The sequence below is a fragment of the Prionailurus bengalensis genome, chromosome C2 (assembly GCF_016509475.1).
Source record: "Prionailurus bengalensis isolate Pbe53 chromosome C2, Fcat_Pben_1.1_paternal_pri, whole genome shotgun sequence".
NCBI lineage: Eukaryota > Metazoa > Chordata > Mammalia > Carnivora > Felidae > Prionailurus > Prionailurus bengalensis.
In genome coordinates, this window is record NC_057350.1 from 72,146,088 (window position 1) to 72,167,489 (window position 21,402).

The 21,402-nt window shown below is 45.1% G+C and overlaps 1 protein-coding gene across 3 annotated transcripts in view; it reads right to left on the reverse strand.

The window, feature by feature from the left end:
* Positions 1–13,430, reverse strand: part of TNK2 (tyrosine kinase non receptor 2) — a 46,380-nt gene extending 32,950 nt beyond the window's left edge. For 2 of the 3 annotated variants that reach the window (XM_043594457.1, XM_043594456.1), the window contains exon 1: positions 13,073–13,387. The gene's annotated coding sequence lies outside the window, so the exon portion shown is untranslated. Of the gene's footprint in view, positions 1–13,072 lie in introns of all 3 variants that reach the window. The other variant, XM_043594446.1, reaches the window with a different exon arrangement.
* Positions 13,431–21,402: the final 7,972 nt, after the last annotated feature.

Here is a 21,402-nt window from a genome sequence, read left to right on the forward strand (position 1 = left end):
TCTCTGAATTATCAGCACAGAGCCTGACATGGGGCTCAAACCCACAAACCACAAGAGCATGACCCGAGCCGAAGTTGGATGTTTAACCAACTGAGCCACCCAGGTGCCCCTCAAGAGAAATTTTTTGAATGGCAGAGGAAACAACCACAACAAGCTGGAAAGCAGATGATGGGCCAGTGACAACTGGGAGCAGAACCTAAAAAAAAAAAGTCACAACTCCCAAGGTGAGAAGCACCTGACTGATCCCACAGAATCCTCAAATGGCCTGGGAATTTGAAGCCCCAGAAACCCCTACAAGAAGAAGAGGTGAGAGAGGGAAGTGCTAAAAAATAGAGGATTATTTAAAAGCTATTTAAGAAGCAGTAAGACCCCACCACCAGCACCACCATACTCCTTCCCCAATACAGAGCCACTGAGTGACTGTCCCTTTACCACCCTGCAAAAAACAGGGATTTCCCTACAGTGGATAAATGGAACATCTTGAGACTGGCACAGTGGGCTTCATGGAAGATGGCAGGGGGGTGGGAGGGAGCAGCAGGCAGGTGCTACATCCCAAACAAGGAAAGCATGCATGGATGTTGAGATCCCAATCCCCTTCTCGACTTGCTCCTGGAACATGGAGCCAGGCTTCCACATCTTGGCAGGAGACACAAGTGTCTTTTCTGGCAACTCTGACCTGGCCAAGAAAGATATAAAGATACCAACACTAGGAGTTCCCAACAAATGGCCCATCTAGGTCACCACACAAAGAAACTCCATCAACAAGACCATTCAGTGCTGTAGTTCCCCATCCTCCGTTGAGAGCAGACAACACAAAATTACCAGACACCCAAGACAAGCCTCTAACATGGAAGACAGAGAGCAAAACACACAGAAAAAAGCAACCAAGAGGAAACAGACTATGCAGAAGAAAATTTCAGACCAAAAAATGCTCATTAATATACCCTCAGAGACAAGACAGTGTATCTTCAAAATAAGAACAGGATATTATTGGGAAACAAAAAATTACAAACACAATAGGTGACATACAAAATTCATCAGACCCATCCCCAATCCACCCAGCAGAGTCTGGCCCATGGCAGGTGCTCGCTCATAAATACCTGTTGAATGGATAAATGAAGTAGTGATTCTCAAATTTTAATGCACATACAGATCACCTGGGGATATTGTTAAACTGCAGATACAGATTCCATGGATATGAGGTAGGGCCTAAGATTCTCCATTTCTAACAAGCTGCCAAGTGACACATGTTTTGGTCCAGTAGACCGCACTCTGAGAAGCAAGGGTCTTCAATAAACTCTGGAGGTGCTCTTTGCCCTGGCTATGCATTAAAATCACCTTGGAGCTAGGAAAGTGTCAATGTGTAGACCCCACCCACTGAGATTCTAATCAACTTGACCTAGGTGAGACTGAGGTGTCATTTTTTTTTTTTTTTAAGAGAGAGAGAGAGAGAGACAGCGCACAAGTGCACATGCAAGCAGGGGAGGGGCAGAAGGAGAGGGAGGGAGAGAATCTTAAGCAGGCTCCACACTCAGCATGTGGAGCCTAATCCAGGGCTCAATTTCACAACAGTCAGATCATGACCTGAGCGGAAATCAAGAGTCAGATACTTAAATGACTGTGCCACCCAGGCACCCCTGAGGCGTATCTTTTTTTTTTTTTTTTTTTTTTTTTTTTTAGTTTATTTTAAGTTTATTTATTTTGAGAGACAGAGAGAACAGAGGAGGGGCAGAGAGAGAGGAAGAGAGAGAATCCCAGGCAGGCTCTGTGCGGTCAACGTGGAGCCTGATGTGGGGCTTGAACTCATGAACAGTGAGATCATGACCTGAGCTGAAACCAAGAGGTGGACGCTTAACCAAATGAGCCACTCAGGCGCCCCCTGAGACATCGTAGTTTGAAGCCTCTTCAGATGAATCCAGACTGGGGTTGAATACCATTGCTCTGTAGAAAGCTTGTAATTGTGCCAATTCGTTTGACCTGGCCAGAACAGTCCTGTTCTCAGATGTTCTCTTCCATTATTGACACTGACCACTCTCTCAAAGGCCCTTCTCATCATAGCCATGAGCATCAATTTATGGGACTACTTTTTATACTGATAGTGATTCTCAATTTTGAGTCCCATTAATATGGATGAAAAAAATCATTCTACTGAATTCTCAATAAATTCAGTCTGAGAATGTTTTCCTTATCAAATTCTCACACTTATCTTAATCTAATTTTTTGTTACCCTTAACCTTGAAACTTTATCAGGTTAATAAGCCCTTTTGGGAAGGAGGTTTTGTTTTTGTTTTTGTTTTTTTTTTTTTAAACGTTTATTTATTTTTGAGACAGAGAGAGACAGAGCATGAACAGGGGAGGGGCAGAGAGAGAGGGAGACACAGAATCTGAAACAGGCTCCAGGCTCTGAGCTGTCAGCACAGAGCCCAACGCGGGGCTCGAACTCACGGACCGTGAGATCGTGACCTGAGCCGAAGTCGGACGCTTAACCGACCGAGCCACCCAGGCGCCCCTTTGTTTTTGTTTTTTAGTGAAATGTGGATAATTCCCTAATCAAAAATCCTAACCCATTCTCCCAAGGTTTCTATTACTAAAGTTGAATTTAGTAGTTTTGTGTCTACCTCATCCATGTCACACATGGGAAAAAATAGTATCAACAGACATTTACTGCTATCATAATTGCTAAAACTACAATAGAAGGGATGGAGGATAAAGTTCAGATCTTCTGCAACAGAGAACAAAAGACACAAAGATGGCAAACAGGAGAGGGAAAAAAAAAAAAAGAAAACCAGATGATCAGTATAAGAAGGTCCAATATCTAAACAAAAGGAGCTCAGAGAGACAGAGACAGAGAGAGACAGAGAGAGAGAGAGAGAGAGAGAGAGAGAGAGAGATGACCAAAATAATACAAGAAAACTTCCCAGACCTGAAGTACAAGTTTCCAAACTAAAAGGGTTCACTGAGCATACAGCACAAGTTGAAAACAGACCCATACTAAGCTACTTAATTAGGAAATCATTACAAAACACAATACTGGAGATAAAGAGAAGATCCTACACACTTTGGGGCAAGGGAGAGGGTCCCATACAGGATTTGGAGTGACCTTAGACTTCAGTGTTAATTCTAGAACCTAAAAGCAATATCCTCAAGATGTGAAGGAAAGCAATTTCCAACCTAGATCTTTATATTCAGCTGAGTGAATAGCAGGCTGGCAAGGTCTCCAAATAATCTCCCACCCATACACCCTCCTCCCTCAGGAAGCTACTAAAGGACGGACTCTACCAAAACTAGAGAGTAAACCAACAAAGGAGAAGACATGGGATGCAGGAGATCCAACACAGAAGAGCAGTGAAGGAGATGCCCAGATGCTGAAAGGAGGTTCCAAGAGGATGGCTAAGCACCTGTGATAGACACCAACCAGACCATGTTGCTTCAGGGCACAAGGCTCTGAAAGAGACTTCTTCAGAAAGATAAATTTGATAGAATATCTGATGGAACTGACATCTTGAGAAACTTAGACAGCTACTGGAATTTGGCTAATTGAAAGGTGCACAGAAAACTAAGCAAACAAACAAAAGCAACTCCAGGAAGAACAAAAAGTTGTGCAGGAAAGGAAAAGTCATCACAATTTACTACACCGTAACAATAAACACAGACAGTAGAGTGAAGAGATTGAAGGATGGGAAATATAGAAGGGTAGCAATGGGGGAATTAAATTCAAATTCTCATCTTTGGCCAAGATGGAATAATAAGGATCAGATTTGTTCTCCTGACTGCAATAACAAAAAATTGGACGAAATATACAAAATGGTTTTGAAAATACCAGATATCAGGGAACTAAAGACAGTGATACCTGTGAGTCAGGAAATAAAAGAGGTCAGCCCTATGGTTGAGTTTCCAGGCTACAGCACAGAGAAGGGAAACTGTCAGACCCCAAAAGACTCCAGGAGTTGAGGAGATGGAGCTTAGAGTTTGGGGAGTCTTAGGGGGCCAGAGTTCACAGAACAGAGCAGCAAAGAAGAGAGAGTACCACAGAAGTCTATAAAGGGTTCCCCTCAAGTATTTAGCTGAGCACTAATCATCTATGTGAATGTGTAGAAATTACCCAAGGGTAGGGAAAATAACCACCCAAAAGGATTAGAAGTAACAATGCCTGGTGCTCCCAAGGCTGGGAAAAGTGCCTGTTCCCACCAGCCAAACTGGAAAAGGTAGGCACTGGGTACAATTCACAGATGGGTCTTGCCTCAGCAGGAAAATTAGTAGCCTTAGATTGAACATGGCTCTGGTCCTAACAAGTCTTAAAAACAAGACCCAAGATAATCAAACTGTTTCCAAGTCACTGCATCCTAGAATAAAGCTCAAGAATAGTTATAAGAATACAAAAGTATCCAGCAACCAACCAGGTAAAATTAACATTGTCTGGCATCCAATAAAAAATTATCAGGCATGCCAAAAGCCAGGAACTAGGACCTATAATAAGGAGATAAAGCAATTAATCAAAACCAACTCAGAACTAACACAAATGGTAGAATTAGCAAGGACATTAAAATAATTAAACATTAAAACAATTATTAAAACTATTATTACTATAAAACTATATAGCTATTAAAAAAAATTTTTTAAGGGGCACCTGGATGGCTCAGTCAGTTGGGCATCCAACTTCAGCTCAAGTCATGATCTCACAGCTTGTGAGTTTGAGCCCTGCATCAGGCTCTGTGCTGACAGCTCAGAGCCTGGAGGCTGCTTCAGATTCTGTGCCTCTCTCTCTCTCTCTGCCCCTCCCCACTTGCTCTCTCTCTCTCTCTCTCTCTCTCTCAAAAATAAAGATTTTGGGGCGCCTGGGTGGCTCAGTCGGTTAAGCGTCTGACTTCGGCTCAGGTCATGATCTCGCGGTTCGTGGGTTCGAGCCCCGCGTCGGGCTCTGTGCTGACAGCTCAGAGCCTGGAACCTGCTTTGGATTCTGTGTCTCCCTCACTCTCTGACCCTCCCCCACTCAAGCTCTGCCTCTCTGTCTCAAAAATAAATAAACATTAAAAAAAATAAGTATTTTTAAAATTTTAAACATATATTTTTAAAAAGAATATAATTGAACTTCTAGAATAAAAACTACATTGCATGAGATGAAAAAAATAAACTGAATGCAATTAAAGGTGATGACATACTGCAGAAGAAAAACCTGGTGAACCTGAAGACACAGTAATAGAAATGATCTGAAATTAACTCCAGAGAAGAAAAAAAAATCTTTTTTAAATAAACAAAGCATCTGCTCCTGAAACAATATTGCACTGTATGTTAACTAAATAGAATTTAAATAAAAATTTAAAAAGAGAAAAAAAAATTTTTTTAAATAGGGGGGACACCTGGGTGGCTCAATCAGTTAAACATCTGACTTCAGCTCAGGTCATGAATTCACGGATCATAGGTTCAAGCCCCATGTCAGGCTCTGTGCTGACAGCTCAGAGCCTAGAGCTAACTTCGGATTCTGTGTCTACCTCTCTGCCCCTTCCCTGCTCATTCTCTCTCTCTCAAAATAAATATTAAATTTTAAAAAATTTGAAAGAAAAAAAATAATAAATGAACAAAGCGTCTGTGAGCAATGGGACAATTTCAAGTGGCCTAACATTTGTATTGTTGGAGTTCCCTGAGGAAAGGAGAGAGAGCTGGAAACAGAAAAAAATATTTGAAGAAATAATGGCCTAAATATTTCCACATTTGATTAAGATTATAAGCCCACCGACTCAAAAAGTTCAATGAACTCCAAGCACAAGACTCATGAAGAAAACTGTACCAACATACCTCATAATCAAATTGCTCAAAATCAGTGATAAAGAGAAAATCTTAAAATGTAGCTGGGGAGGGCGAGGAAGACATGTTACAGACAGGGAGCAAAGATAAAGATGACAGCAGAGGAGGCGCCTGGCTGGCTCAGCTGGGAAAGCATGCAACTTTTGATCTCAGGTGGTGAGTTTGAGCCCCATGAAGGGCACACAGAGCTTACTTAAAAAAAAAAAAAAAAATGACAACAGATTTCCTGCAGAAATGAAAATGAGAAGACAGTGGCACAACATCATTAAAGTACTGAAAAATAAACTAATGAAATGGAATTTAGTCCAATGAAAATATCTTTTTAAAATAAAAGCTAAATAAACTTAAGCATACAAAAGCTGAAAGAATTCATCACCAACCTGCACTACCATAAATGTCAAAAGAAGTCCTTCAGACAAAAGGAAAGTAATACCATATAGAAATATGGATCTATGCAAAGAATGAAGCACTGGAAATAGCAACTACAGGGGTAGACATCTAAGACATTTTTATTATGTACATTATTTTTAAAAATAAATTGTTTAAACACAAATAATACCAAATAGTGTGGTTTACAACGTGTGTAAGAATAATTTCTGAATAATAGCATAAAAGGAGGAGAGAAATAAAAATATAAATTTTTATACTATTATCACTTGAAGGCAGACTGTGATTAAAGATGTGTATTATGAATCCTGGGGCACCCGGGTGGCTCAGTCAGTTAGGCTTCTGACTTCAGGTTACGTCATGATCTCACGGTTTGTGACTTCAAGCCCCACATCGGGCTGTCTGCTGTCAGCACAGAGGCTGCTTTGGATCATCTGTACCCCCCTTTCTCTGCCCCTCCCCTGCTCACTCTGTCAAAAATAAACATTTAAAAAATTATTTAAAATAAAGATGTATATTATGAATCCCATAGCCAGTACAAGGAAAGAAAACTATCCTCATAAACACAGATGCAAAATTCTTAACAAATTCTCTAGCAAACGGAATTCAACAATACATATAAAAAATAACACACCATGACCAAGTGGAGTTCGTCTAAGGAATGCAAGGTTGGTATAACATTTGAAAATCAGGGGTGCCTGGTGGCTCAGTTGGTTAAGTGACTGACTTCAGCTCAGGTCATGATCTCAGGGTGCGTGAATTCGAACCCAACATCAAGCTCACTGCTGCCAGTGCAGAGCCTGCTTCAAATCCTCTACCCTGCCCCCTCTCTGCCCCTCCCCTGCTCATTCTCTCTTTCTCTCAAATATAAGCATTTAAAAAACAAACAAAAATTTGAAAATCAATGTAATTCAACATATTAACAAACTAAAACAAAAAAATCCCATAGTCACAGAAAAAACATTTTTTGTTAATTTATTATTTATTTATTTTTAACGTTTATTTATTTGTGAGACAGAGAGAGACAGAGCATGAACGGGGGAGGGTCAGAGACAGGGAGACACAGAATCTGAAACAGGCTCCAGGCTCTGAGCTGTCAGCACAGAGCCCGACGCGGGGCTCGAACTCACGGACCGCGAGATCATGACCTGAGCCGAAGTCGGCCGCTTAACCGACTGAGCCACCCAGGCGACCCCGGAAAAAACATTTGACAAAGTCCGACATCCATTCCTATTAAAAATCTCAGGACCTTCTGGGTGGCTCAGTGGGTTAAGCATCCGACTTCGGCTCAGGTCATGATCTCGCGGTCCGTGAGTTCCAGCCCCGTGTCAGGCCTATGCTGACAGCTCAAAGCCTGGAGCCTTCTTCTGATTTTGTCTCTCCCTCTCTCTGACCCTCCCCTGCTCGTGCTCTCAACTCTCTCTCTCAAATAAACGTTAAAAAAATTTTTTTTTAATAACAAATTTAAAAATCTCAGTAAAATAGGAACAGAGGGAATTTCTTCAACTTAATAAAGATCATATATGAAAAACCCACAGCTAATATCATGCATAATGGTGAAAAGACTGAAGGAACAAGTAACCCCTCTTCTACTCAACTTTATACCAGAAGATATAGCCAGTGCAATTAGACAAGAAAAACAAGTAATTATCAGGCATAAAGATCAGAAAGAAAGAAGTAAAACTGTCTTTATTAACAAATGACATGACAGTCTATGTATAAAATCCAATGGAAGCGACAAAAAGCTACTAGAATACATTTATCAAGGTGGTACGATTCAAGATTAATATACAAAAATCAATATAATATACAATATATATATGTGTGTATATATATATATATACACACACACACACTAACAATAGGAAATAGAAATTTAAAAACAATACCATTTTATAGCAGCATTATTGACGACAGCCAAAAGGTGGGAAACAACCACCAGACGAATAAAAATGTAGCATATTCATACAATGGGTTATTACTTAGCCTTAAAAAAGAAGTAAATTCTAACACATGCCACAACATGGATGAACTCCAAATACATTATGTATGGTAAGTGAAAAAAGCCATTCACCAAGGGACAAATACTGCATGATTCTACTCCTATGAGGTATTTAGAATAGCCAAATTCATATAAAGTAGAATGTGGTTCCAAGGACTAGGGTGGAGAGGGTATGGAGAGCTATTGTTTAATAGGTACAGAGTTTTAATTTTGCAAGATTAAAAAGTTCTGGAGATGGATGGTGGTGATAGTTGCAATGTAAATGTACCTAACACTACTGAACCATACCCTGAAAGATGGTTAAGATGGTAAATTTTATGTTATATATATTTTACCAAAATTAAGATAAAAAAGTAAGAAAGCCAAATACCATTTACATAGCATAAAAAAAAAACATAATACTTAAGTATATATCTGACAAAACACATGAAAAATCTGTATACTTAAACTAGAAAACACTGGTGAAATTCTTAAAAGTCCATATACAGACATATATATTGTTTATGGGTCAGAAGGTTTAATATTGCTAAGATAATGGACATTTCCCCCAAAATGATCTACAGATTCAATGCAATCCCAATCAAAATCCCAGGAGGCTTCCTTATAGAAATTATCCCCAAATTGATTCTAAAATGCATGTGGAAGTGCAAAGAAGCTGGAAAAACTAAAGCAATTTTGAAAAGAACAACGTTCAAGGTTTTACCCTGATTTCAAGACTACTATAAATCTACAATAATCAAGACAGTGTGGTATTAGGATAAAGATAGACAAAATGACCAATGAAGCAAGAGAGCCCAGATTGTATCTACACATATACAATTGATTTTTTTACAAAGGTGCAAAGGCAATTCCATGGAAGGACACGTTTTTTTCAACAAATGGTGCTGGAATAGTTGGATCTCCACAAGCAAAAAAGCTGAACTTCAATTCATTCCTTGCACCATACACAAGAATGAACCCAAAATGGATCATTAAACCTAAATGTAAAACCTAAAAATCATTTCTAGAAGGGGGAAGGCGGTAGAGCATGAGACTCTTGATCTCAGGGTTGTGAGTTCGCACCCCACATTGCACACAGAGATTACTTAAAAATAAAATTGTTTTAAGAATAAATAAATAAGGGGCGCCTGGGTGGCGCAGTCGGTTAAGCGTCCGACTTCAGCCAGGTCACGATCTCGCGGTCCGTGAGTTCGAGCCCCGCGTCAGGCTCTGGGCTGATGGCTCAGAGCCTGGAGCCTATTTCCGATTCTGTGTCTCCCTCTCTCTCTGCCCCTCCCCCATTCATGCTCTATCTCTCTCTGTCCCAAAAATAAATAAACGTTGAAAAAAAAAAAAAGAATAAATAAATAAAATGTCTAGAAGAGAAATAGGAGAAAACCATTGTGCTTTGGGTTAGGCAAAGATTTCTTAGACGTGACACCAAAAGCATAAACCACAAAAAAAAGTTGTTAAACTGGAGTTCATTAAAATTTTAAATTTCTGCTCATCAAAAAAGGCACCGTAAGGAAAATTAAAATGTAAGCCAAAGATGGAAGGAAATATTTGCAAATCAAACATATCCAATCCCAACATATTCAATAAAGGATCTGTATGCAGAATATATAAAGAACTCATAAAACTCAATACAAAAAAAAAAACCTCACAATTAAAAAATGGGTAAACAATTTGAACAGACATATCACCAGATATACAAATGGCAAATAAGTACATGAAAAGATGCTCAGTAACATTAGTCATTAGGGAAATGTAAATTAAAGTCAAGGAGATAACCACTGCAGACCTATTCGAAGGTCTAAAATTAAAGAAACTGGGGCACATGGGTGGCTCAGTCGGTTGAGCATCTGACTTCAGCTCAGGTCACAGTCTCAAGGTTCATGAGTTCGAGCCCAGCATCAGGCTTGCTACTTTCAGGGCAGAGCCCACTTTGAATCCTCTGTCCGCCTCTCTTTCTCTGCTCCTCCCCGGCTCGCTCTCTGTGTCTGTCTCTCTCTCTCTCAAAAATGAATAAACATTAAAAAAAAATAAAAGCTAAATTAAATTAAAGAGACTAACCATACCAAGTGCTGACAAAGAGGTGGAAGAATTTGAACTTTCATATACAACTAGTAGGTATGTGAAAAAGTTTTTTTAATGTTTATTTTTGAGAGAGAGAGAGACAGAGTGTGAGCGGGGTTGGGGCAGAGAGAGAGGGAGACATGTAATCTGAAGCAGGCTCCAAGGTCTGAGCTGTCAGCACAGAGCCCAATGTGGGGCTCCAACTCACTAACTGCGAGATCATGACCTGAGCTGAAGTCAGAAGCTTAACTGACTGAGCCACCCAGGCGCCCTACAACTAGTAGGTATGTAATATAAGACAACCACTTTGGAAAAAAGTCTGGCAATTTTCTTAAAAGTTAAATGTATACCTACCATATGATTCACAATTCCAGTCCTAAGGATTTACCCAAGAGAAATAAAATAGTATGTCCATAGAAAAACTTACACAAATGTTCACAGTAGTTTTATTTGTAATAACCAAAAACTAAAAACAACCCATCATCAGGTGAATGGATAAACTGTGGCATATATGTGTAATGGAATGCTACTCAGCAATAAAAAATGAGCTACTGAAGCTTACACAACATGCATGAATCTCAAAATAATTATGCTGAAAAAAAAAAAAAAAGCCAGGCAAAAAAGGACACATGCTGTCTGATTTCATTTCCATAAAATTCCAGGTAATGTGAACTAATGTATGGTGACAGAAAGCAGACCAGTCTGTTGCCTGGGGAAACAGCATGGCAAAGGAGGGGCGGGAAGAAGGAATTAGGAAGGGGCACAAAGAACTATGGGGGTTGGTTGGGAATAATAGGTATGTTCATTATCTTTATTGTGGTGGTGGTTTTACAGATATATTCATACGTTAAAACCTACTGTTTTAAATATGTTCCATTCAGGGGCGCCTGGGTGGCGCAGTCGGTTAAGCGCCCGACTTCAGCCAGGTCACGGTCTCGCGGTCCGTGAGTTCGAGCCCCGCGTCAGGCTCTGAGCTGATGGCTCAGAGCCTGGAGCCTGTTTCCGATTCTGTGTCTCCCTCTCTCTCTGCCCCTCCCCCATTCATGCTCTGTCTCTCTCTGTCCCCAAAATAAATAAACGTTGAAAAAAAAATTTAAAAAAAACAAAAACAAAAAGAATAACCACTTCCTTCTCCAGAATAAAGCACAGGACAGGGGATAATCGTGAATTTAGGGACCAGAGGAAAAGGTCTGGGAGCACAGACACCTCCTCCCCAACATCTGCCAGCAGGGGTCCCGGGAAAGTGGGCACCAAACTGCCAAAAAGGGGACTGAGCCCTCTGCTCTCAGGACAGTGTAAGGAAAACCATGGCCCACTGCACAGAAACTGAAGCCCAGAGACGTTATCTTGCCCCAGGAGGTTACACAGGTAGTAGATGGTCTAAACCCAGAACTGTCAAAGTGCTTCTCTTCATCTACCACAAATTCAAAAAAGTTGACCTGAAACAGGATAAAGGTATATGCTTATGTCTATGTGTTTAGAACAGACAAATCTCTCCATTGGCTCCAGAGAGCCAGAACCAGTTTGGACACCCCAGAAGAGCCAGGCACCGTGGACACAGCAGCTGAACTTCCGGTGCATGAGTGTTTGGGGTAGCAGTGTGACAGGCAGGCGTGGGACGAAGCTGACAGTCGGTTTGGGGTTTGCATGAGGAGCAGACTAACCGGCTCCTCCAGCATAGTCCCAGGAGCTGCCTGCCTATGGCTCTGCTGCCCCAGCCACCACCACCACCACTCCCCCTGTCCAGACTAGAGAGGACTATCTCCACCCACTCTGGTTTAGACAAGCGGCTGGGGCCACCTGACTCAGACATAGGACCCAGCTAAGGCAAGCAGCAACTCTGCACCCACCCCAACCTGAGGGCCATAGGAGCAGGAACTTCTAAGTGCCAAGTAAGAGGTGAACAACCCTAGGAGGATGAGGCCCATAAACTGGCCAACCAACCCCCTATGGGCCAGGAATGAGTAGGCCTGGCACTTGGGCCACCGGGGAGTCAACAGGAAGCCAAATCTAGTCCCCACCCTGTAAGCCCCACCTCTAGGCTGCGACAGGAGCTGGCCTTGGCTGGTACAGAACCTATGATGCCACAGCTGTCCACCTCCATGGGGTGGGGCTGAGCTCTGGGCCACAGAGAATGCCCAGAGTCCAGTAGTACAAACACCCTCTCCTCAAAGTGTCCCTTTCAAATTAGAGGCCTAGAGCCCACACCCAGACAGAAGGCCTCACCAGTAGTTCTCTGCCCTGCTACCCCTATTCATCCTTGGCTCTGAGCCCTCGATTATTAATCAGCTGTGACAAGAAGGTGTGGCGGGAGCAGGTCAGGCTCGTGCTCAAGTCACTGGCAGCCACACTCACATCACATGGCTAACAGGGTTACTAGATAAAGTCCAGTTAATGCAATGCTGCCCCTTCCCTTTTTTGGAATCTGTTTTGAGGACCTGAGAAAACCTGTGCTGATTGCACCATCCCAGCCCTGGCACGGAGGCACTCCTATCTCCAGGGGCAGACTGATGGAGGGGTGACTACCTCCTCCGCAACCTTGGCCTAGGGCTACCCCTCTCTGCCTTCTGCCCAGGCCTGGTAGCCTGGCAGTCTCACCTCCAGTCTAGACTCTAAGGAAATGCCCCATCACTCTAGTTGGCATTTTTAGTACTGGGGGGAGGGGTCCTGCCTCGCTGTTGAAATTGCACTGCTTCCTTCCTCCCCAGGTTTAAACACAGCAAAGTGAACAAGAGCAGTTTGGAGACCACCCTCTCCTGAAATAACTGCAGCCCCCTGCTTCAAAACACACCAACTCCCGCTGGGAAGGGAATTGGGTTTCCTTACCTGCTGCCTTCGGCTGCCTCCCTGCAGACACAGTTTCGATGATGTCCAGGCTGAGGTGGCAGAAGAGGATCCAGCAGGACACACTGCCCGCTCTGGGGAAGTGGCTTCCAATGCTCCAATCCCCAAACCCCTACATCTTGCGCTCACCACGGCCCTTGAGCGATCCGGGCGCTGGGCAGCCGGCCTGTAGGTTACCACCTCCTCCTCCGCCGGCGCCTCCGGATCCTGTGCCCCTCGGGGGGCCCCTCTCCCTCCTGGGACCCCTTCCCGTCCAGGTATGTCTCCTGGACAGCCCGCACCACCTGTCCTTCCTGCACCCCGGGCAACCAATTTGCTTCTTGCACCCCCAGGCGCCCCTCCCCCTCAGGCCCCTGGGGCCCCACAGGCCTGGCCCTCCCCACCAGCTCGAGTCTCTCGCGGCGTGTCGGGGCCGCTCCCAGGACCACTGCCTCCCGCCTGAGGTGCCCGCAGCTCTCCCAGTGCTGAGCCCCCGGCTCCCCGGAACTTTCGAGCCCCTCCCCGCGCTCCCAGGAACGGTCCCCGAACTCGGAGAGCGGCTCGGGCTGCTGCAGCAGCCTGCGTGGGCTCCCCTCCCCCTGTTCCTGCACCCCGGCGCGGGCCTCCCCACGCTCCTGCACTGCGGGGCTGCCTCCCCCCTTCTCCTGGTACTGCTTGCGGGGCCCCAACCCCTCCTCCTGCACCACAGGCCAGCCCGCCGAGCCCGTCCACGGCGGCGGGCGCCTCCAGTCCGCGCCGTCCGGCGGACCCCACACCACCCCCAGGCTGGGCTCGTGGCCACGGCCGCCCCGCTCCTGCACCCCCGGGCCCACCCCGCCCTCCTCCTGCACGGCCGGACCCACGCCCCCCTGCTCCTCCACGCCGAGCTTCAGCCCGCGGAGCAGCTGCGGGCCCCAGCTGAGAACTCCAACCCGCTGCGGCTGCTGCTCCGGCAGCGCCGGACTGAGTCCGCCGCGCTCCTCCTGCGCTCCCCGCTCGGGGCCCCTCGCCGGCACTGCCCAGCGCACTCGCCTGCCCCCAAGAGGCCGCGCGGTCCCACCCCTCCAGATGGTGCTGCCCTCGGCGCCCGCTTACACCGCCCCCTGCCCCGCTCCCTCCGCCCCGTCCCCCTGGGGAGGGGGCTACAGGCTGGCCTTCCCGCGGGTTCCGCGGCCACCCCCACGTCCTAGGCCCGCCTCCCCGCCCTAGCCTCCCGGCGTCGACGTCCGCCCGCCGGGCGCCGCGCCCAGCGCCGGCCCCCGCAGGTGCTGCGGCCCCGCGCACCGGCTCGGGAGCCAGGAGCGCCCGCCCTCCCGCCTGAGTTCCTGGAGCCCGCCTGCGCCTGCGCCGCCCCAGGGGGGCGGAGTCCAGCAGGGTTGGCCCGCCCTCTTAAGGAGCCAGGTCCCGCTAGCTCCTCCCCTCTCTCCTCTCTTCAGTCCCACTACCCATTCTCCTGCTTTACTCTCCAGAATCTCCCCACCCTCCGCACAGCTTGCGCCTTCCTGTGTGTCTACCGGAGAAGAGACGAAGTCGAAGGTAGGGAGTTACACTGAGACTGTGCAGTTAACTGGGCCCAGTGGAGGAGCACTGAAACAGGAGTCTCGAATTCTAAGTAGCAGCAGTTCAGCAGCTGCTCACTTACCACGTGACAGTGTAAAAAGTCACTTCCATCTGGTCTCAGTTGCTTTGTTTCTAAAATGAGGAGGTTGGATTGGAAAGTTTCCAAGGCCACAATCCAGTGAGTGTTTGCAGAAGTGGACTTGAGTCATAATCTCTCAGCAGCAGCCCAGAGGCCTGGGAACCTGGGCCACCCCCATCCTTTCTCTGGGGCCAAAGGAGGACATTTCAACAAGGGAGAGGTGGTTTCAGACCTATGACACTTTCTGCCGGGAACACAGGCATAAACAGTCCCAGGTAAAGGGGGCCTTCCTCCCTCCTGCACCGTTCTCCTTCTTGGGTGCTTTCCTCCCTGTACCCACAAAGAAGGAGAAAATTCAGAGCTCCTCCTCCCATTGATAGAGCAGCTATCGCACCCAGATCCTAGCTAGTTGGAGGCAGCCTTGAGGCATGGTGCTTAGAACCCAAAGGTTTAAGGCCAGTTGACACTGTTACTGACTACCTCATCTATGCAATGGGTACGATAATAAAACAAGTCCAGAGAGAATTGTCCCAAGGATCAGACATCAAAGAACTGTGTAGGATGACTCTGCACCCCTGTTGTCCAGCATTGAGCTCAAGGGCCCTGGCGGGAGGTGGGGGAAGCAGTAGGGCAGATCGGGATGGGTTAGAGACACCTAAGGGGGGGCTGGACTGGGTGGATTTGGGTCTTGGTGTCTTGCCTTGTGAGATAGGCTGGGCATCTTTCCACTAAATCATTTGATAACAGTGTGTGTAGCAGCTTACCTTAATCAGGAAGCCAGAGCATGGGGTGAATGCACCCTACCTGGTCCAAGGGAGGGTCTAGGGCAGGCAGGACTCCTGACGCCACCTCTGGGTTCAGCCAAGTTCCCCCTTGCTGCCTGATCTCAGAGGAAGAAGTCAGGGAGAAGGAATCTGAGGGGAGTCCTCTCCCAAGCTCCTTTACACTACATGGGTAATGACAATTGCTAAGGTTTATGGAGACTTCCTATGGGTAAGGCCCTGCATTTGGCATGTATTCTCATCTACCGGCCACCACGATCAAATGATGTTACATATTACCATCCTCATTTTAAAGATGGACTTTACATTGTTAAGTAACTTGCTCCAGGTCATACAGCTGGTGGCATTAAAACCAGGATTCAGATCCAGTTTTTGACTCCAAAGTCTGCCCTATACCACTGATATCAGCACAACAAAGCAATGCCAAACCCAGGAGCCTCACTTTGGGATGTATAAGGTCTGACTAAATTTGGGAGTCAATAGATGCAAACAACTGATTTGGAGCAAGCTTTCTGCCTGTAAATCAAGCTCCACATCAAAGCAAAGAATCAAAGCACTTGTATCCTGGTCAGTCCTGCTAGGTGATTTTCTTAAGGGAGCCCAAGTCCCCATTCTTCCACTTCCCCTCCTCCTGCCCACAAGAGCCAGATCCATCCTTCTTACATGCTTAGTGCAAGGTTATCTGGAGCTTTAGTTTCACAGAAAAGCTTCCTCCATCCTTTTTAGTCCCAACTCTTGGACTCTCTCCACCACCACGCTGAGCACCAGAGGCTATGCTGAGAGAGGTCCCTGAGGCTGTCTGTCTCCCCTGCATTGTTCTGTGAGTCCAGTACCATCGCCTAGAGACACCTAGGAAGACGGCTCTGCCCTCAGGGAGCTGACAGCATATTAGAGGAAATGAGACACAGTCTAGAAGCATAAGGCTCAGGAGCTTAAAGGTGGCTGTGGGGATAAACCTCAACCCTTTAACGTGCCTGTACCAGTCTCTTCCCAGATCTGGAACTTGAGGAAGGTTGCCCACAGCAGAGTGACTGCAGGGAGAAGGGCTTGTCAGGTCTAGTTCTAAATGGAGGTGAACCAAGCTGCTTGAGGGAGGTTTGTGGGGTGCCCTTAAGAATCCCCACCTCGAGATGACTGCACTGCAGGGTATACAGGAGGACAAGGAAGGTGGTGACGGGGCAGCCTGGCTCATACCAGCAAGCAAGTGCTCATCGAAGAGTGGTGAATGTTGCTGAGTGATTGGGCTGAAGGGTTTTTGTTCTGTTTTTTGTTTTGTTTTGTTTTGTTTTTTTTATAGAGCAATGTTTTTTTAAACTACTGTTGCAACCTATGCATAGGAGGTGAACTGAATTCAGTAGGTTTTAACTGGCTTTTTTTTAGTGGAAGAGGACAATAATGCAATAGAAAATATGAGAATGTAATTTTTTTGAACTTTTGATTAAAGTATGACATACATCCAGAGAAGTGCAAACACGTGCACATTTTACAAAGTGAAGGTACCTAGCACCCAGATCAGAAAACAGGACGTAACCAGCATCTAGAAGCACTTCCAAATTTAATTTTTATTTTATTTATTTTTTAAAAAAACAAAACAGACGATATTCTTTTATTAAAATACAGTAAAATTAGAAAATAGGAAAAAAGTCAGGAACCAAAGTTTCTTCTACCTAGAAATGTAAAGTTTATTAAACAGTTTTTGTGTCAAAGAGAAAATACAAACAGATTTTTTTCAATATTTTATTAAAATTATTTTATTTTATTTTATTTTATTTTATTTTATTTTATTTTTCATCATGAGTGTACTCTTTAATCCCCATCCGCTATTTCTCCCATCTCCCTACATCCCCTCTGGTAACCATCTGTTTATTCTCTATAGTTAAGAGTCTGTTTCTTGGTTTGTCTCTCTTTTTTTTATTTTCCTTTGCTTGTTTGTTTTGTTTCTTAAATTCCACATATGAGTGAGGTCATTTAGTATTCATCTTTCTCGGAATGACTTATTTTGCTTAGCATTATACTCTCTAGCCCTGTCCATATTGGTTTTTATTTTATTTTTTATTTTTTTTAATTTACATTCAAATTAGTTAGCATATAGTGAAACAAAATGATTTCAGGAGTAGATTCCTTAGTGTCCCTTACGCATTTAGCCCATCCCCCCTCCCACAACCCCTCCAGTAACCCTCAGTTTGTTCTCCACATTTAAGAGTCTCTTATGGTTTGTCCCCATCCCTGTTTTTTTTTTTTTTTTTTTAATTTTTTTTCTTTTCAACGTTTATTTATCCTTGGGACAGAGAGAGACAGAGCATGAACGGGGGAGGGGCAGAGAGAGAGGGAGACACAGAATCGGAAACAGGCTCCAGGCTCTGAGCCATCAGCCCAGAGCCCGACGCGGGGCTCGAACTCACGGACCGCGAGATTGCGACCTGGCTGAAGTCGGACGCTTAACCGACTGCGCCACCCAGGCGCCCCAGCCGTCCCTGTTTTTATATTGTTTTTGTTTCCCTTCCCTTATGTTCATCTGTTTTGTCTCTTAAAGTCCTCATATGAGTGAAGTCATATGATTTTTGTCTCTGACTAATTTGACTTAGCATAATACCCTCCAGTTCCATCCACATAGTTGCAAATGGCAAGATTTCATTCTTTTTGATTGCCGAATAATACTCCATTGTATATATATACCACATCTTCTTTATCCATTCATCCATCGATGGACATTTGGGCTCTTTCCATACTTTGGCTATTGTTGATAGTGCTGCTATAAACATGGGGGTGCATGTGTCCCTTCCAAACAGCACACCTGTATCCCGTGGATAAATGCCTAGTAGTGCAATTGCTGGGTCGTAGGGTATTTCCATTTTTAGTTTTTTGAGGAACCTCCATACTGTTTTCCAGAGTGGCTGCACCAGCTTGCATTTCCACAAATTTAATTTTTAAATAACTGTTATATTAATTTAGCATACCCTTCATATTCATGACTTCTTAACTTTCTGACAACCCTCCTCCCCGCTCTCAACACACAGAATGTAAACTCCACAAGGACAGAGGTTTTTGTCTGCGAGCAGATTGGCACAGACACCTACGACACTGCCTAGTAGGTGCCAGAAATGTATATTGAATGAATGAGAATGCATCACAGCTAATAAAGGTGTTGTGTTTGTGACATTTTTGTTTCATTATACGTGCATATGTGCTCTACTTCTTGATATACAACCTGTTTCTTTCTGTAGGTCACACTCAAAACTTTCTGCTCCCAAAGCCCACTGCTCCAGCTTGAGAAAGTTGTGGAGGCTCCGATTCAGGCCAGGTAATGAGCATGGGTGAAGCAGAACAATATACTGATTATATCAGTGCTTCTCAAACTCCAGTGTGCAATTGAATGAGCTGGGGATCTTCTTGAAATGTAGATTCTGATTCAGCAGGTTTGGAAGGGGATGCTAAGACCCTACATTCCTATCAAGCTTCTACACTTTGAGCAGCAAGGCCTTGGACCCAGAGAGTCTCAATTACGCTGCACATAAGAATCACATGAGAAGCTTTTAAAAACAATGATGCCCAGGGGCGCCTGGGTGGCGCAGTCGGTTAAGCGTCCGACTTCAGCCAGGTCACGATCTCGCGGTCCGCGAGTTCGAGCCCTGCATCGGGCTCTGGGCTGATGGCTCAGAGCCTGGAGCCTGTTTCCGATTCTGTGTCTCCCTCTCTCTCTGCCCCTCCCCCGTTCATGCTCTGTCTCTCTCTGTCGCAAAAATAAATAAACGTTGAAAAAAAAAATTAAAAAAAAAAAAAACAAAAAAAAACAATGATGCCCAGGCCCCACCCCAGAATAATTAAATTGGAAACAAACCAATTTGCAAACAAACCAATTTGAAAAAGGGCAGAAGATTTCTTAGTTGGGAAGAGACTAAGAGACCATTTGTCTCTTACTGGAGGAGGTTGAGGGGAGGGATTTCTGAAGGAATTCTTAGGCATGGGGCTATCTGCTAGCCCAGGCCATGTCCTCCCAGAACTGAGAACACACTGTGCCTTTACCCTATCAAGCAAGCCAGAGCTCCCTGGAACTGCTCAGATGGGCCGGCTCATATGCCCCTAAGCAATTCAGACAGTTGCACAACCTTACTAGGGCATTGGGAGGAGGTGCTGCCAGCTGCTCCCACGCACCTGCCCCTCTGCCCAGCTAGAGAAAGGGCTAAATGAGCCAAGAGATTACAAACCCTGGATCAACACGGGCTATTCAGAAAGGAACACCATAGACCTGGGTTCCGACGCCCCCTGGTGGACACCTAGAATTGAAGTTTAGTAACGAACAAGGACCGAGTGGTACAGGTTTTCAAGATTTTGAGCCAGTGTCTGGCACGGTCATGTAAGACATGGCCCAGTGTACATAATCCAGAAACTGCTAGTGACTAAACATATTGAAGCCTGGCTCCTTTTATGTTCTACCTACTCCTTTACGTCCCTGAAATCCAGCTTCCCCTGGAAGTCACTGTACTAAGTTTGGAAATGAGCTGTCAGGGCTTATCCTTAAATGAAGAGGAGGTATTTTTTCACCTTTCCTCTCTCCTTTTGTTAAATCTCCCCATTGGTAGTGTAGACACAACACAGTCCTTTGTGGTCTGTTCCTTTCTCCTGCTGCTCCAACAATGACCATCCCAGAGAAGCCCCAGCAGCTGCTTTTTTGAGACACCCTCTCAGCTTGGTGAGCTCATGTCTACTAACCTCTCCCCCCACCACACATACACACACGCACGCACTCACACATCCGAATTAGTGAGGCCTACGTGGATACAGCCTCCCACATCGGTGGCTGCCTCCAGAGTAATGATGTTGACTCCCAGACACTTGCATTTGGTCACAGCAATCTGAGGAAGGGGCAACCGAATCCAAACTCTCAAATCCAGCTCTGTCTCCCCTACTCCCCTAGCTCTCTCATTTGCCCAGAAACTAGCCTCAGGTCCTTTACAGCATCTTTATCCAGCTCCTCTTATAGCACTTTGTGCAGACCCCAAACACCACAGGGCTCCACCCTCCTGCCTCGTCTCCAGACTGGCTTCCTCTCAGCCACCACCTCGGCACAGTTAGGGAGAATCCAGGCCCAGGACCCACCGTCACCACACCATTTATTCATTTAAATGGTAATCAAGGCAGTGCCTGGGTGGCTCAGTCGGTTAAGCATCTGACTCTTGATTTTGGCTCACTCAGGTCATGATCTCACAGTTCGTGAAACTGAGCCCTGCATTGGGCTCCAGGCTGACAGCGCAGAGCCTACTCGGGATTTTCTCTCTCCCTCTCTCTCCGCCTCTCCCCCGCTTGCTCTCTCTCTCTCTCTCAGAATAAGTAAGCATTTAAATAAATAAATAAATAAATAGTAATCAAGCACCTTTGAAATGCTACGTATCTAATTTTGCATTTACTTCCCTGTGAAGTGGAACACAGCCTTTCATCAGAAGGCCTCTGTTTCTCCCTTCACTGGAAACTTTAAGGATGTGACACGATGATACTGTGATATTTATACTCTTGAATGGTGTTTTACTGGAAATGTTCTTTCCTGACCTTACTGACTTCAGCCTCTCTGTCTCCATGTTAATTCTCCATTAATCTTTCTAAAACACTGGTTAACCTACTCCCTTACTCAAGAGCTTATAATTGCTCTCCACTTCCCCCTAGGTAGTCTGCAAATCACGGCAAGTGACTGGTTATGGTAACAGAGTGGGAAATTGGGTCCAGATGGAGCACCAGCTGAAACGAGGTCAAGATAGATAGGTCTGTGGGTTAGAACTTAAGAAAATTCTGTTTCCAGAAGATAAGGCAGTCAGTATGTCAGAAACCAGGAAAGCATCCAGAACAGCAAATACAAGTCACCAACAGCAAGGATGCTAACCTACAACTCCTGCAATAGTGGGCTTGTCCATAGTAAAAAG